A 16,602-nucleotide genomic window follows, 5' to 3' on the forward strand; every position below is an offset into this window, starting at 1 on the left:
CCTGGAGTGGGGGCTTGAACCAGCAATCTAATTACAGCAATAAAAAACAAAGTGCTGGAAATACTCAGCAGGTCTGGCAACATCTGTAGAGAGAGAAACGGAGTTAACGGCCGAAATTTAACATTGGGCGGAAGGCTCTGCCCACCGGCCGAAAAGCCAGGGGCGAGCACGCCTCCACCAGGTCTCGGGAGACACGCCGGGATTTTTCACTTCCAAGGCCTTTAATTGGCTTTGGGCGGGACTTCCACTCAAAGCCTCAGAGGTAGAAGTTCTGCCATATGGATGTGCCAGCCAATCATCGGGCTGGGAGCAGTGGCCAATGCTGGGACTACAACCAGTCAACAATGGCAAGAGGAAGGACAGCCCTGGAACCAACTTAAGTTTTTGGGGCCTCGCCGGGGACAATTGGCTGGGCCCCAGAGAGGTAAAGGAGGGGTCGGTTTTGAGGAAGTGTTGTGCGGTGAGGGCAGCCCTCTGTGGGGCACAGGGTGCCCGATTAGGAAGGTGCCTCCCTCCCCCTCCTCTCCCCTCAGCCTGCAAGAAGGCCTCCAGGTTTTACCTGGCGGTGTTCTTGGTGCCTTTGACATCCGGCTGTCGTGGGTAAAATGCCCACGGCGGCAGGAAAAGGCCCTTAAGCGCCAGTTAATTTGCACTTAAGGGCCTTCATTGGCCTGGGGCGGGCAGGCCATTTCTTGCCGTCGCTGCTGCCATGCCTAAAATTGCAGCGGGGATGGGAAGGCATCAGGAATGGCCCCCTCTTCCTCCCACAGACCTGAAACGTTAACTGTTTTTCTCTTCACAGATGCTGCCAGACCTGCTGAGTAGTTCCAGCATGTTCAGTATTTATTTCAAATTTCCAGCATCTGCAGTATTTTGCTTTTATTACAATAAAAGCATGTATGGGAGAATATTGTCCAACTGATAAAACTACAATGACTTTACAAATACAGTCATCCAAGTTTCAAAATATCAAGGAAGGTATACTAAAGAATGTTAAGGAGACATGTAATAGAGATGTTCAAAGTTCTGAAGGGTTGTAATAGCTAATCCTTACTTATGCTGTTTCTATTGACTGGAACGACAAAGGCTTGAGATTCTTTTAAGCCATTTTGTGTCCCCTTACATCAAATTCTCAACTATGCTGTTTTAACAGCATTGTTTCAGCAAAAATAACTAAGTTTGTTAAAATACCACATACAGGAAATTAACACAAATGTGCTAACTAGTGCTCACAAAAATTTGAAACTTCAAAAGCTTCTCCTTCAACGTAAATAGGGAATAAAACACCCATCTCAGCACAAAATTTTCAACTGTTCAATTTTGAAGTCAAGCTTTTGATGTAAAAAAGCAACATGAAAACAATTCAGTAGATGAGCCATCTAAGTTTCTCTCTTTGTATTCTATTATGATGCAATTGTCTCCTGCTAGCCCAGGACTATGTTTGTAACATGGCCAAGCATAATCTAGTCATGGTGCCAATATGCCAGAAGGTAAGTTTGTTCACTTGTCAGTTATGTTTTATCTGCCTTCATTCGATCTTCTCATACCTTAGCATTGCTTATTGTATACGATTCATGTATCCATACTGTTCTAAAGAATACGGTATAAAAATATGGCCTTCATCTCCTCTAACATACAGTAAGCAAACAACATATTATACAATCAAACCTTGCAATACTCTTTAATAAGCAGTCTACCTACTGCTGCAAGCTTCAGCACAGCACATTGTTTATCATCAGGCATTTTGAGAAATATACCTGAACATCTAAATACCTAAAAAAAAATGTGGCTGCTTGTTAATTCATCATGCAAAGACTTGTCTCCTGTAGCATTTTTCAAAAGTTCAGCACGAAAACATGAAGCTTCTCTGCATCCAGAATATGATCTCTTGCTGCTCAATGTTTCTTGTAGAGTAACAGAAGTGCTGGAAGCCAATACCAAATGAAAGAAAATAATCATATTTATCTCCTAACCTCAAAAATGTGATGTAAGTAGCAGCTGAGATCAAGAATTTCATGACATGTTTTACAAACAAAATCACTTTTTATTACATGCAGAAATAAAGAGGTGTATTTTTACAATATCAGATGATAACAGCATTGAGACCTTAACCTGGATTATTCCTTCAAAATGAGGTACACAATGATAATATTATCTGGCTGAGTTAGAATCACACAGCACAGAAGTGAGCCTCCTGGAAAAGCTATCCAAATAATCCATCTCCCTTGCTCTTTCCTCAGTCCTGCAAATTTATTTTTCAGGTACATATCCCATTCCCTTTTGAAAGAGACCATTAAATCTGGATCCACCACCCTTTCGGGCAGTGAGTTCCAGATCATAACTCGTTATATAAAAACATTTCTCATCTCCCGTGGTTCTTTTGCCAATAGTCTTAAATTGGTGACCTCTGGTTACTGACCCTCCAGCCAATGGAAACATTTTATCCTTATTTATTCCATCAACACCCTTGATAACTTTGAATACCTCTATTAAATCTCCCCTTAACATTTTGAATGTACTCTCCTTGCTTTTGTACTCAATGCCCCTTATTTGAGATAGCTTTAAAGAACCCTCTGGATATTTTGGAACTTCTTAGCAAATGTAAAATTTATTCAACTGCTAAATATAACTTTATAATACACACCATTATGAACTGAAGTGCATTTAGCAGAAAATGAATTGACCATTCCCCTTGACATTGCTGGCGTATAATGCATTGCTTTTTGATTATGGAGATTGTGCAGTTGTAGCTGTGATAGAATTAGAGCATCATCTTCCTTCAAACTGTAGTATCTCCACTGCATCCTTCCCATATGAAAAATATTGCAAATTAAACACAAGTATTGTGGTATCACTGGGGGAAGCTGATCGGATCTAGCTTGAGGAATTCAGTCAGGTTGTCTGGACTAAAGCCCCAATAGCCTTTCGACTTAAAACTAATCAAACCAAAGATTATTTGTAAGAAAATTGATATTTTATCTTGTAAACTCCAGTCACTGTCCAACAGACAATAGGAAGGTTTTCATTTCAGAGAAGTGTTAATATGTGCAATTTTGCAGACTGGGGAAGCAGACCATGTTATCATTTGCAATGGCTTACCCCTATCGGAGGATATCTTTCAAGGAAATTTGAAGATTAGCACCAGTGACCTGAAACGTTTGGCATACAGATATTGCAACAGCTACTCATTATTAGTTCACATTCAGGATCTACTTTTGATCTCTTTTCCATTTCTGTAATTGATACTCAGACATCCAGATCATTATTTTGGGACAAAAACAAGAAATGCTGGAATCACTCAACAGGTCTGGCAGCATCTGTGGAAAGAGAAGCAGAGTTAACGTTTCGGGTCAGTGACCCTTCTTCGGAACTGACAAATATTAGAAAAGTCACAGATTATAAGCAAGTGAGGTGGGGGTGGGGCAAGAGATAACAAAGGAGAAGGTGTAGATTGGACCAGGCCACATAGCTGACCAAAAGGTCACGGAGCAAAGGCAAACAATATGTTAATGGTGTGTTGAAAGACAAAGCATTAGTACAGATTAGGTGTGAATACACTGAATATTGAACAGCAGCAAGTGCAAACCTGAAAAAAACAGTGCGTAAGCAAACTGAACAAACTTAGATGAAATGAAATAAATGTAAAAAAAGATTGTAAAAAATGTAAAAAAGAATGGAAGAAAAAATACTAAAAATGAAAGTAAAATGGGAGGCTGTCATGCTCTGAAATTATTGAACTCAATGTTCAGTCCGGCAGGCTGTAGTGTGCCTACAGATGGTAGATGAGATGCTGTTCCTCGAGCTTGCGTTGATGTTCACTGGAACACTGCAGCAATCCCAGGACAGAGATGTGAGCATGAGAGCAGGGCGGAGTGTTGAAATGGCAAGCAACCGGAAGCTCAGGGTCCTGCTTGCGGACTGAGCGGAGATGTTCCGCAAAGCGGTCGCCCAGTCTGCGCTTGGTCTCCCTAATGTAGAGGAGACCACACTGTGAGCAACGAATACAGTATACTACATTGAAAGAAGTACAAGTAAATCGCTGCTTCACCTGAAAGGAGTGTTTGGGGCCTGGGATAGTGAGGAGAGAGGAGGTAAATGGGCAGGTATTACACCTCCTGCGATTGCAGAGGAAGGTACCCTGGGACGGGGACGAGGTGGTGGGGGTAATGGAGGAGTGGACCAGGGTGTCGCGGAGGGAACGATCCCTTCGGAATGCTGACAGGGGAAGGGAGGGGAAGATGCGACTGGTAGTGGCATCACGCTGGAGGTGGCGAAAATGGCGGAGGATGATTCTTTGGATATGGAGGCTGGTGGGATGAAAAGTGAGGACAAGGGGAACCCTGTCACGGTTCTGGGAGGGAGGGGAAGGGGTGAGGGTAGAGGTGCGGGGAATGGGTCGGACGCGGTTGAGGGCCCTGTCAACCACAGTGGGGGGAAATCCTCGGTTGAGGAAAAAGGAGGTCATATCAGAAGCACCGTCATGGAAGGTAGCATCATCAGAGCAGATGCGTCGGAGACGGAGAAACTGGGAGAATGGAATGCAGTCCTTACAGGAGGTAGGGTGTGAAGAAGTGTAGTCGAGGTAGCTGTGGGAGTCGGTGGGCTTATAATAGATATTGGTAGACAACCTATCCCCAGAGATGGAGACAGAGAAGTCGAGGAAGGGAAGGGAAGTGTCAGAGATGGACCATGTAAAAGGTGAGAGAAGGGTGGAAATTGGAAGCAAAGTTGATAAAGTTTTCTAGTTCGGGGCGGGTGCAGGAAACGGCACCGATACAGCCATTATTTTGGGAAGTCGGCATCAACTAGAAATGTTGCAGATTATCAGACTGTCTCAAGAATGCATTCTGGAGTAAAATAAAAACAAGAAATGCTGGAACTACTCTGCAGGTGTGGCAGCATCTGTGGAGAGAGAAGTAGAGTTAACGTTTCAGGTCAGTCACCTTTCATCAGAACTCCTGGAGAATCTGTTCAACCCAAGAACTCGTTTCGGCACAAGTACATAGAAAACATGCAAATATTTTCAGTTTCTTACTTTGTTTTTTTACTGGGTAATTATTAACAATTGAATTTATAAGGTTTATGTTTACCAAAACAATATGGTGTAGTATCAGAAATGGGGTCGCCTGGGTAGAAAGTGGTGCAAAATAACTAATTTAGCAAAAAAAAGTGTAATTGTTAATTCTGTGGCATGAATTCAGAACATGTGTACAGGCGTAGGTTGATTATGGGAGGTGTGGATCTGCCTAAACTACAATACTATGCTGTGAACATGGGGAGAGAATGTTGAGAGCACCCAAATTACAACAGTAGTAATAAATGAGATTGATTTTTCAGTATTTATCTCAATATTTTGCAATTGATGGATGGAATTACCTAATTAATATTGCATATCAGTTAACCTATCAGTGCTGTGCCCATTTACACCATCACATTCAACAAATTATTTGGGTCACGGTTTTTAGTAGTTTTGTTTTTTGTTGTCATTTAATTCAAGAGCTGTACTGCAAACATGGATTGAAAATAAACAGATTGGAAAATTGGGTCAGTGTCCTCACTGTACATGCATTTTCTTTAAATACATACTTTTTAATCAAACAGGCTTTACGATTAGAAATACAGCACTGAACACGTGTCTAAAAGGTGGAATAATTGAGTGTTTAGTACCACTATATTACACCTGTTAATGTTATTAGAACATAAAATAAACACCCACACAAATATCATGAGTCACTGGCAGCAAAGTATTAATTCCTTTAAATATTTGGGAGAAACTGAGCAGTTAAAACCTGTTCAGTAACTATAATTTGCGAATCTGCTTATAAAGACAAATTACTGGTGAGATATATGATTTATTTTGTTGACTATGGTTATGGTGTTATGGAATCAAAGACGGCGACAGCTCACAAACTAGCCTTCCAGGCCAATAAGTGTTGCCTTGTGCTCATCTCTACATGAGTCATTTCATCTAATCTCACCTCACCTCTCACCCCACTCTCTTCTACTATTGCAACTACTTCATGCATTTATATAGCTCCTTGAATGTCCCAAAAGCACTTCACAAGTGTAATCAGACAAAAATAGAAACAAGGCATAGAAGGATATATTAGCACGGCTGGCAATGGAGAAGCAAAGAAAGTGGAGGATGTGCAAGAGGCTAGATCTGGAGGAACTGAGTTGTTGGAGAAAAGTAGAAGGCGACAGAAAAAGGAAGAGGCGAGACCAGAGAGGAATAACACTAGGATGAGGAATTTAAAATTGAGGAATTGGTAAACCAGAAGACAATGCAGGTCAGCGAGTACAGGAGTGACGGATGAATGGGACTTGGTGTAAGTTAGGATGTATGCAGAGTTTTGGATGAGCTCACATTTATGGAGGGTGGAGGATGGAACATTAAACTAATGCTCCTGCTGCATACATAGGTGCATGTTAAAGATCCCAAGGCGCTATTCAAAGAAAAAAAACTTGCATTTATAAAGCACCTTCCATGACCTCAGGACATCCCAAAGTACTTTACAGCCAATGAAGTACTTTTGAAGTGAAGTCACTATTGTAATACAGAAAACATGGTACATAGCAATGTAATAATGACCAGATAATCATTTTGGTGATGGTGATTGAGGGATTAATATTGGCCGGGATAGCAGTGATAACTCCCCTGCTCTTCTTCAAAATTGTGTGACACGAAAACCCCATATGCCAAATGGGAAATATTAATTTTGTCGTTTGGAACTCTGCTTGAGACTTTTTACTGAACAGTACAAAATAACTTTTAGAAAGCAGAACAGCGAAAGATGCCACGCACAATTTGCATATGAGAAGCCAAAGGCCAGCTGAGATCAATTATATACAGTCCAGCTAGAATAGGGGTTCTCTCTGATTCAATTAACGAGAATGGTTTTGTCAATAGTGATCAAAAGCCATCGACACCCTTCGACTTTGAAAGAGCCAAACACCCGACCCTAGCAGTATGTCTGAAGAACTTTGAATTGCAAATAAGCTTCCAGAAACTTCTGCTTTCAAACACAGATGGTCACATGACATACCTGCTGGTGTAACACTGAATGAGTGAATTTTGTCTCAGAAAGAGAGGAGAAAGACTGTAACTGAACGCCAAGAAGAAACCACCTCGGGCCTCAGACCCAGGCCCAGTGGTGGGAACCCGGAACAAAGTAGGTATACATAGAAACATAGAAAATAGAAGCAGGAGTAGGCCATTCGGCCCTTCAAGCCTGCTCCGCCATTCATTACGATCATGGCTGATCATCCAACTCAGTAACCTGTTCCTGCTTTCACCCCATACCCTTTGATCCCTTTAGACCCAAGAGCTATATCTAACTCCTTCTTGAAAACAGACAATGTTTTGGCCTCAACTGCTTTCTGTGGTAGCGAATTCCACAGGCTCACCACTCTCTGGGTGAAGAAATTTCTCCTCATCTCAGTCCTGAATGGTTTACCCTGTATCCTTAGACTATTACCCCTGGTTCTGGACTCCCCCACCATCGGGAACATCCTTCCTGCATCTACCCTGTCAAGTGCTGTTAGAATTTTATAGGTTTCTATGAGATCCCCCCTCACTCTTCTGAACTCCAGCGAATATAATCCTAACCAACTCACTCTCTCCTCATACGTCCGTTCCGCCATCCCAAGAACCAGTCAGGTAAACCTTCGCTGCACTCCCTCTATAGCAAGAACATCCTTCCTCAGATAAGGAGACCAAAATTGCACACAATATTCCAGGTGTGGCTCCTGTACTCGAATCCTCTCGCTATGAAGGCCAACATACCATGTCATTTTTACCGCCTGTTGCACCTGCATGCTTACCTTCAACGACTGGTGTACAAGAACACCCAGGTCTCGTTGCATATTTTCCCTTCTCAGTTTATAGCTGTTCAGATAATAATCTGCCTTGCTGTTTTTGATACCAAAGTGGATAACCTCACATTTATCCACATTATACTACATCTGCCATGCATTAGCCCACTCACTCAACTTGTCCAAATCACCCTGAAGCATCTCTGCATCCTCCTCACAACTCACCCTTCCACCCAGGTAAACTGCGGACAACGGGATCAGTCCAGAAGGGGGTAGGGGCGTTCCAGGGGGTAAAGTTGCTACCAGGGGGTCCTCTGTGGACCACAAATTGCCCACGCAGGAGGGACCTCAACTGGCCTCTGGGTGGGAAGACCATCGTCAGCCTATCCCGCCCCCAGGAAGATCGCTGGACGATGGGGAAGCAATGGGTCCTCCACCCCGCCAACCACCTGTCACCAGTCTCCATGTACCCCACACCCCCTAACCCTGCCTTGGGGGCCCATAAAATCCTGGCCTAAGTGCGGTAGTATAACTCAGAAAATGACCAAATGCACACAAGCACAGATATGCAAAAATATAGATTATTTTGTTTGCAATGCTGTGTGCCCTAGATTGCAATAAAGGAACCTGCTTTATTCCTTGTAATATCTAGAAACTACTGTCCCTCCTTTGATCACCAAGAAATACACATAAAACCATGCATGAAAAATGCAGGAAGGGGGGGGGGGGGGGGGGGGAAGAGAGGAAGGGGGGGGGGAGAGAGAGGAAGGGGGGGGGAGAGAGAGGAAGGGGGGGGGAGAGAGAGGAAGGGGGGGGGGGAGAGAGAGGAAGGGGGGGGGGAGAGAGAGGAAGGGGGGGGGAGAGAGAGGAAGGGGGGGGGAGAGAGAGGAAGGGGGGGGGAGAGAGAGGAAGGGGGGGGGAGAGAGAGGAAGGGGGGGGGAGAGAGAGGAAGGGGGGGGGGAGAGAGAGGAAGGGGGGGGGAGAGAGAGAGGAAGGGGGGGGGAGAGAGAGAGGAAGGGGGGGGGAGAGAGAGGAAGGGGGGGGGGAGAGAGAGGAAGGGGGGGGGGAGAGAGAGGAAGGGGGGGGGGAGAGAGAGGAAGGGGGGGGGGAGAGGAAGGGGGGGGGGAGAGAGAGGAAGGGGGGGGGGAGAGAGAGGAAGGGGGGGGGGAGAGAGAGGAAGGGGGGGGGGAGAGAGAGGAAGGGGGGGGGGAGAGAGAGGAAGGGGGGGGGGAGAGAGAGGAAGGGGGGGGGGAGAGAGAGGAAGGGGGGGGGGAGAGAGAGGAAGGGGGGGGGGGGAGAGAGAGGAAGGGGGGGGGGAGAGAGAGGAAGGGGGGGGGGGAGAGAGAGGAAGGGGGGGGGGAGAGAGAGGAAGGGGGGGGGGAGAGAGAGGAAGGGGGGGGGGGGAGAGAGAGGAAGGGGGGGGGGGAGAGAGAGGAAGGGGGGGGGGGAGAGAGAGGAAGGGGGGGAGAGAGAGGAAGGGGGGGAGAGAGAGGAAGGGGGGGAGAGAGAGGAAGGGGGGGAGAGAGAGGAAGGGGGGGAGAGAGAGGAAGGGGGGGAGAGAGAGGAAGGGGGGGAGAGAGAGGAAGGGGGGGAGAGAGAGGAAGGGGGGGAGAGAGAGGAAGGGGGGGAGAGAGAGGAAGGGGGGGAGAGAGAGGAAGGGGGGGAGAGAGAGGAAGGGGGGGGGAGAGAAAGAAAGAGAGCGAGAGAGGAAGGGGGGGGGAGAGAAAGAAAGAGAGCGAGAGAGGAAGGGAGAGAGAAAGAAAGAGAGCGAGAGAGAAAGAAAAAGAAAGGAAGAGGGAGGGGGCAGGGGAGCAGCAGCCTTCTTTACTGCTGTACACTCAGTTACTGCTTGTCTAACAAAAATTATTTCTTCCGAGGTGAAGAAGTAGTCACATGGTTCTTCTCACTCCTCTGTTTCTAATGAGGTTTTTTCTGGAATCTTCGAATGAAATTCAAAGCTTGACATGCCCCAGGATGTCCATTCACATTTGAAGGGGGTTGGCTCTTTCAAAGTCAATGGGTGAGGATGGCCTTGACTGTCATGCTAATGGAGCCATTCTAGGTAATTCCATCACTTGGAGCAAGCCATTATCCTGGCTGGGCTTTTTGTGAGAATTTTTATCTCCAGTCCAGTCTCCTGGTATTTCAGATGTAATTGGCATTGGCCATCTTGGCTGCTAGTATTTTTTAAAGTTACTAGTAGGGTTTTTTTCCCCATTGGAAGTCTACGCTAAGTTTCCAACCTATGTAATTAATATGTCCCATTTGGGGTAGAGGATCTTCGTGACAAATTAAACATTCCAAATGTCATTAACCTAGGTTGCTTCAGCCATCCTCTCACTTCAACGACATGTTAACTGACCTTCTCCACACTTTCAACCTCAGTAACTCTTCCAGATCAGTTCAATGAAATCAGTGATATCACACAAACTGTGTGAGTAGATAAAATAAAGACAAACTAAAATATAACATTCAATGAAATTCAAAACCTTCCTAGCTTTGTGAAGCAGAAAAACCAATATTTAAAAGATGAACAGAAACCATGCAATAAAAAACATTTAGATTAATAAAAACTCAAATCACAAATGTATAAAGCATTACAACAAATAAGCATTTTTGCTGAAAATTATAGAAGGAAAACATGCAGATGAAACAGAAGTAAGCCAAAACAGGTTTACAAAAAGAAATTCCTTTAGTATATTTAATTTTTTCCATATTTTTTTCCAACATTAATTCCTTTGTGTTGTTAATTAATTTCTCTACAATTTTTACTGCCACTATTTCCAAATATTTCCAAAAGTAGCATCTTTTACTAAAACAGCACTGCAAAATAAACAGAAGATAATTGTTCTTAAGGAGATGAGATGGTCAAACTCATCAGGATGTGCCTTACAAATCATGGACATATCTTACCAGAAAAGGTACTATTTGGAATCCTTGACTGTCAATTATAAACAACAGAGACAACGGAAGAGAAGTAGCTTCTTATAGCATGAGCCGAATTTGTATCCTAGGTTTGTTGAATAATGCTAAGCTGTTTACAATGTAATGGTAAGTATTGAGCGCAACTTAAGTATTTTAATATATTTATATTAAATATATTATGAGCCCATATTTAGCTCATAATGACAAATGTGTTTTCATAAAACTACTCAAATGCTCAGTACAAGTTTGTTTCACATGTAGTACTTTAATCTATTGACTGTCATTCAGTGTTCTACATTTAACATGGGGTAGGAAAAAAAGGGTAACAATCATCGATAAAAATCAACTTTTCTTGTATTGTACTTTTTAAACACAGTTTCCTGGTTGTAAGAAGCTAAATGTTTAAATTAATCTAGTTTCTCTGCTTGGTAGGAAACTGACTTTGGATGTCAGGTGAATCCTCCGGTTCATTTTGGATCACTGTTGTTCTGTGCCTATGCATAAGGCAAGTCATAGAAAGGGCAATTCTGTGTCATGCACAAAGCACATCATAGTAATGCCAGTTCTGCAGTAATTCATAAGGCATTTCACAGTGAGACCAGTTCTGCAACTTACATAAGGGAGAACAGCTCTACAGTTATGCATAAGACATGTAACAGTGGGTGCCACTTGCCTGAAGGTGATAAAAAAAAACTAGTTCTGTGAATTTTTCATATTCTAAAACACAAATACTAAGGCTCAATGCATTGTCTTTTTTATTTAGAAACCTGAATAAAGGCGCAACTACGACAGCGCAGGTTACCACCAAGACTGAAAAGAGTTGGACAGAAGGAGGGATAAATCAAGAACTATGTTGATTTCAATGAATAAAAGAAACTGAAAAATAAATGTTACTTCTACTCTTCAGCTCACTGGTAACCACAGCCATGACATGATTTAGGTCACACCACAAAAGAATTAAGAAAATAGTGTCTGGAAGTATGTTTCTTTCAAATGCCTTCTACCTAAATAAACTACATGTGTTAACCTCCTAAAGGCAATGTCCTGTTTACAGACTGTCCTACATTTTTGTGAAACCTTTGTCTACATGGCACTATAGTCCTATAGTGATGTGACAAAGGCATCATAGAGCATTGCAGCACCATTCTGCTGCGTTACCCAGTGTTAGGGCCTGAATTTACGTTCACCATTTTCTCAAGGTGAATTACCAATTTCAGCTTTATCATCATGATGCCCTAATTTGAAAGCTAAGCAATTCCTCACAGGCAGGAGTGCCATCTGGGCCACTCATGTATCTACCAGTGCTCTTTCAACTGAAAACATTACTTACCATGGGGAGATCAAGGAGTAAAGCAGCAATATGTGAAACTATTTTTTGTTTCAGAAATTGCTTCCATCAAAAGAATATATCAACTTCTATTTGCTATATGGACCTAACCTATTTTCAGGAAATCTAATTGTGCCTTTTACAGTTATATCTGCATTTACATTAACTTGCATTTATATAGCTTCTTTAACATAATAAAATGCTCAAAGGTGCTTCACAAGAGCGTTATTAAACAACATTTGACACCAAAATTTATAAATGTAATAACCCCCATTTGTGGCATCTTGCTTCATTATGCCAAATGGTCAACAAAACATCTGTGTGGGACCTAAGCTTTAAGAGTAAAAAGGAAAAAAATGTACAAGTACACATACAATAATCAATGTACTTCGGCATCACTACCTAACGATGCTAATCGGAGTCCACTTGAAAACTACATGTTCCAGTTTCACCCCTCCAGAGTCTTGTATTTAGCTTCAAGATCCTAATCACAATGTTTTCACATGTGAAAAGAAAAACTATACAAAAGTGTACAAGGTTTCATTGGGAACTCTGGGCATATAAGCTGAATCAAGGTTTTTTGATGTTATTCAAATCACTGAAGGACCAGCAATTGCACTAATTATTCAACAGTTAATATATTGCAATATTTAAATTTTACATCAATCTTGATGACAGTGGTATATTTATAGGTAAGCAGTGATACCTTAGTCTCTCAAGACCTGTGTTTGTTAACAAGAAATATTCCCATACGTCAGTATTTTGAAGGTTATAGGTCATAATGACATTGGGAATGCACACTTACTGTTTTAAAAATAGACAAAGTCTTGCACTTTGGATTTTTTTTCATGTAGAAAGCCATTTTGAGAGACAGATGGAATTGGATTTCTACTGTTCTTTGCACTCTGTCTCAGAAAACAAATCTGAATGTCAAAAGATATAAATATATCAACTGGATGAGAAGAGAAGGGTGAAGGTTTAAGGGTTTTTTTCCCCTGCTAGCTTTCTCCCCTCCTGTCCTCCTGACTCTCTGATGTGGCATGGTCCCATGGATGTTAGAAGCACTTGCCCAAATGGCTATTCTTGAGGCTATCCAGCCGCTGAATGTATCACAGCCAAACCCAGCATTAACTTTACCGAATGCATTTTCCAGCAGGGCGACACTGAAAAGTGAGCAGCAACCCGGGGCAATCTTTCCAATTATGGTTTATGATTATGTCTTTGCTACCCTTGCCAAATGCAGATAACTCAACACTGACCGGGTGGGACACTCTTCATCATTATGGCTTATCTATTCCCTGCCTTATTCAGCTGAACCATCGAGGAAGCCCTGAAGACGTTAGCTTCAAAAATTGTTTTACATTTATTTTTTCATAAAATAGAAATGGACACTCAAATGACATTTTAGTGAAAAGCTAATTTCACACAAGGGAGGTTGCGCTAATTTTAAAAAATGCAAGTCCAAATTACTACATGGTAAAAATGTATTTATAGTTTGTTGGTAAGACGCATCTGCAGTCAAAGGGCTGATTTTTCTCTAATAGATCAAAATGCCTCTGCCCCTCAATTTTCTTTCACAAATTATCCAAACATTGTTACTCTAGTAAAAAGCAAAACTGAAATTAAAAACAGGAAATAAAAACAAAATACTGGAAATACAAAGCATCTGAAAATTTAGATTAATGTTTTACCTGATGCAATGTTTTAATGCAAAACCTTAAACTCACTCTTTTCACATCATTCCTATTGATTTAATTTCAGTTGCAGGGATGGGTGCCTGTTAATATCAAGTATGAATGACACATGCACGTGCACTTTGAATGGGAGCACTTAATAACTGGGCCTCTAGATAGCTATCTATGCATGATCATCTAAAACACATTTTCCAACACTGGTTATTCAGACTTCTAAGTTTGCAATATTTAAATCCCCTCATTTCCACATGAGCCTAAAGAATAAAAAGCCATGTCACAAAATATTAATGTAAGCCACAAGATCAAAACATTCTCTGGTACATGAGGCCACCAGCTACTGAGAACCACTCAACTGACAATTTAAATGCCTGTGGCTAAAAAGCTATTAAATAAAAAGGTCACAATTCTCATAAATCAGATGAGCTACTACTACACTGTTTTAAATACAACACAACAGAATGTCTATCGTTTGCTTAATGTACTAATTTGACTGGTAAGATGGAAGCAACTAAGTTCAAAAGTAAAATAAAGTGGAAACTGCCATTTTGTAGTGCAAAGTGGACAGATCATCACAAGGGCTGCTGATAAATTGAATGAACACTGACAAAACAAGTGCTCTAGTATGTGATGAACTTTATTGGTGGCAGGATTTTGCACAGTAAATAAGATCTGAGCAATGCAAACTATGAATATCTAACTGGAAAAATCAATTTCCTCTGACCAACATGAGATTTCTATTATGAATCTTAATTTATGAAAAGATTATCGGATCCACAAAAAACACAAAATATTTGTGAATTCTGCAAACCAAACCTTTGCACACACACAGACTTCACATATTTATTTTCCAGTCTCAACCTTAAAATGCTAGAGCAAAACAGTGAATGTGACATCCACTGATAGAGGGATTGCTATGACATCATGCTCATCAATCTTCGTCTTAGTTGCTGAATGCTAAAAAGGCCACTTGTTAATTTGAAGGCAAATATGGCATTATCAGAAATCCATCTATATTAGACAGGTGGTAACTTGATTGTTGCTATTAGACTGGTAGCATCAAATAGAACAGGTTTGAACACGGGGAAATTAATCTGGATTTCTGTTTGAAATTCAGAATTCAGGCACTTAACAGTACAAATCAATTTTATATATTGCATTCATAAAAACTGAGGTAAACACAGTAGATTCAGATGTTAACCATCACCTGGAGGGGGCCGCTAAGACATCTTTGCTTCAAACTGGCCTAATCTAACTTGGTTCAATACCGTTGATTTAGAAATAACTTTGTAACAGCCAAAACCTTCTGCAACATTAAAACTCAAACTTCAACTCATCTTTAGAACGGAAACTCATCAATATTTATTGATTTATGTAACATCTCCAACTGCTAATTATCAATGCTGAACACAAGTAATGGGGAACTATGTAAAACATAGAGAACCGACTTCTATTTATGCCCTAGGGGCTGTATGATTCGCCTCTGGATAATCCAGTAGTTCATCAACATTTCCTAAAATATAGGAAAGCTTCACAACAAGTTGTCTTTATAATCGTCTATTTTACTCACTTGTTCGTTGAAAAGGACACTCAAAATAGAACAGTAGAAGAAAGCAAAACACTCATGTTGGATTTATAACCTTCTGTCCATCGGTTTCCGTAAAAACAACTACGGCAACACTGTTGCACAATGTGCAACTTTTTAGTTGTCTTCAGACGAGCTCACACAACTTATCCACAAATATAATTGCCTACTTGCAAGGAGCACGTCCGTTCGAGGCTTCCGCATCTCTCAACACGCTGACTTAAAAGACACATTTCTTAAAATCGACACACAAGGAATCAAAGAAACCAACGTGCAAATAGGGCGTGATCCAAATGCGCTTCACGGGGCGTGAGAGAAGAGAAAAAATCCCGCTGCAGACTTTCACAAAGAAGTGAATGACCGGCATTTACCTCCAAGGCTGGGGCAGCGAGCCGGAGCCGGCGCCTGCTCCCCTGCATCCGACCGCTTCTTCAACACAACCCGAGTGACAGGGGCGAGGTGCCGGCGATGGCTTTGGAAAACGCGCTAGCCTCTTCCCCCCCCCCCTCTCTCTCAGCAACCAAAACACAATGCTGCACCTTTCAATACCAATAATTCAGACAAGCAAATGGTAACAAAAAGTCTTATTAAAAACAAACACATTTGCATTTCCACAAGCGGCGTTGCTTCATCTCTCACTCTATTTCTTATCCACTCACCTCACCCAGGCTCCAGTTGCAGCTCTCCTCTCCGCAATAAGCTGCGACTTATTCAGCTGTATAATTTTGTTTTTTTGTTTAAAAAAAAAAGCAGAGTCGACGGCGAGAGAATCGCTTCTGTGACCTCTCAGTGCAAAAAAAAAAGTTCTCTCCTTTTACTATTTTTTTTTAATTTTGCTTGAAGATTCCCTTGTGTTTTGCTTGTCGACAGGAGTTTCAGATCACTGTGATGTGAACGCGCTCTGTCCAAGCTGCTGCCTCCAGCTTCCCCTTCGCACTGGGCGCGTGCCCGGCCAAAGGGAGCGCGCGCTCGCCGTCCCTGGCAATGGGCGCGCGTTGTATCCAGACAGGGGTCAAAGCAGAAGCGATGAAGCTAAACAGAAACAGGAATAGACTTCGCTAAAACACGCAATTTAACAAGGACTTTTTGCAGGCAGTTTGCAACGCATCCCAAACGCTAAATTTAAAGAACTGCATTTAGATAGGACCTTTGCAGAACTCAGGTCGTCCCAAAGCACTTCACAGCCAATGAAGTATTTTTAAGTGTAGTCATTATTATAACGTCGGATACAGGGCAGCAATTTGCGCACAGCAAGATCC

General features: G+C 42.2%; 1 protein-coding gene across 9 annotated transcripts in view; it reads right to left on the reverse strand.

Moving 5' to 3' along the window:
• Positions 1-16,273, reverse strand: part of LOC137372189 (diacylglycerol kinase beta-like) — a 636,709-nt gene extending 620,436 nt beyond the window's left edge. For 6 of the 9 annotated variants that reach the window (XM_068035767.1, XM_068035770.1, XM_068035771.1 and 3 more), the window contains exon 1: positions 16,003-16,273. The gene's annotated coding sequence lies outside the window, so the exon portion shown is untranslated. Of the gene's footprint in view, positions 1-15,328; positions 15,552-15,714; positions 15,780-16,002 lie in introns of those variants that run through there. The other 3 variants (XM_068035765.1, XM_068035763.1, XM_068035766.1) reach the window with 3 other exon arrangements.
• Positions 16,274-16,602: the final 329 nt, after the last annotated feature.

Source organism: Heterodontus francisci, chromosome 7 (assembly GCF_036365525.1).
Source record: "Heterodontus francisci isolate sHetFra1 chromosome 7, sHetFra1.hap1, whole genome shotgun sequence".
Classification (NCBI taxonomy): Eukaryota; Metazoa; Chordata; class Chondrichthyes; order Heterodontiformes; family Heterodontidae; genus Heterodontus; species Heterodontus francisci.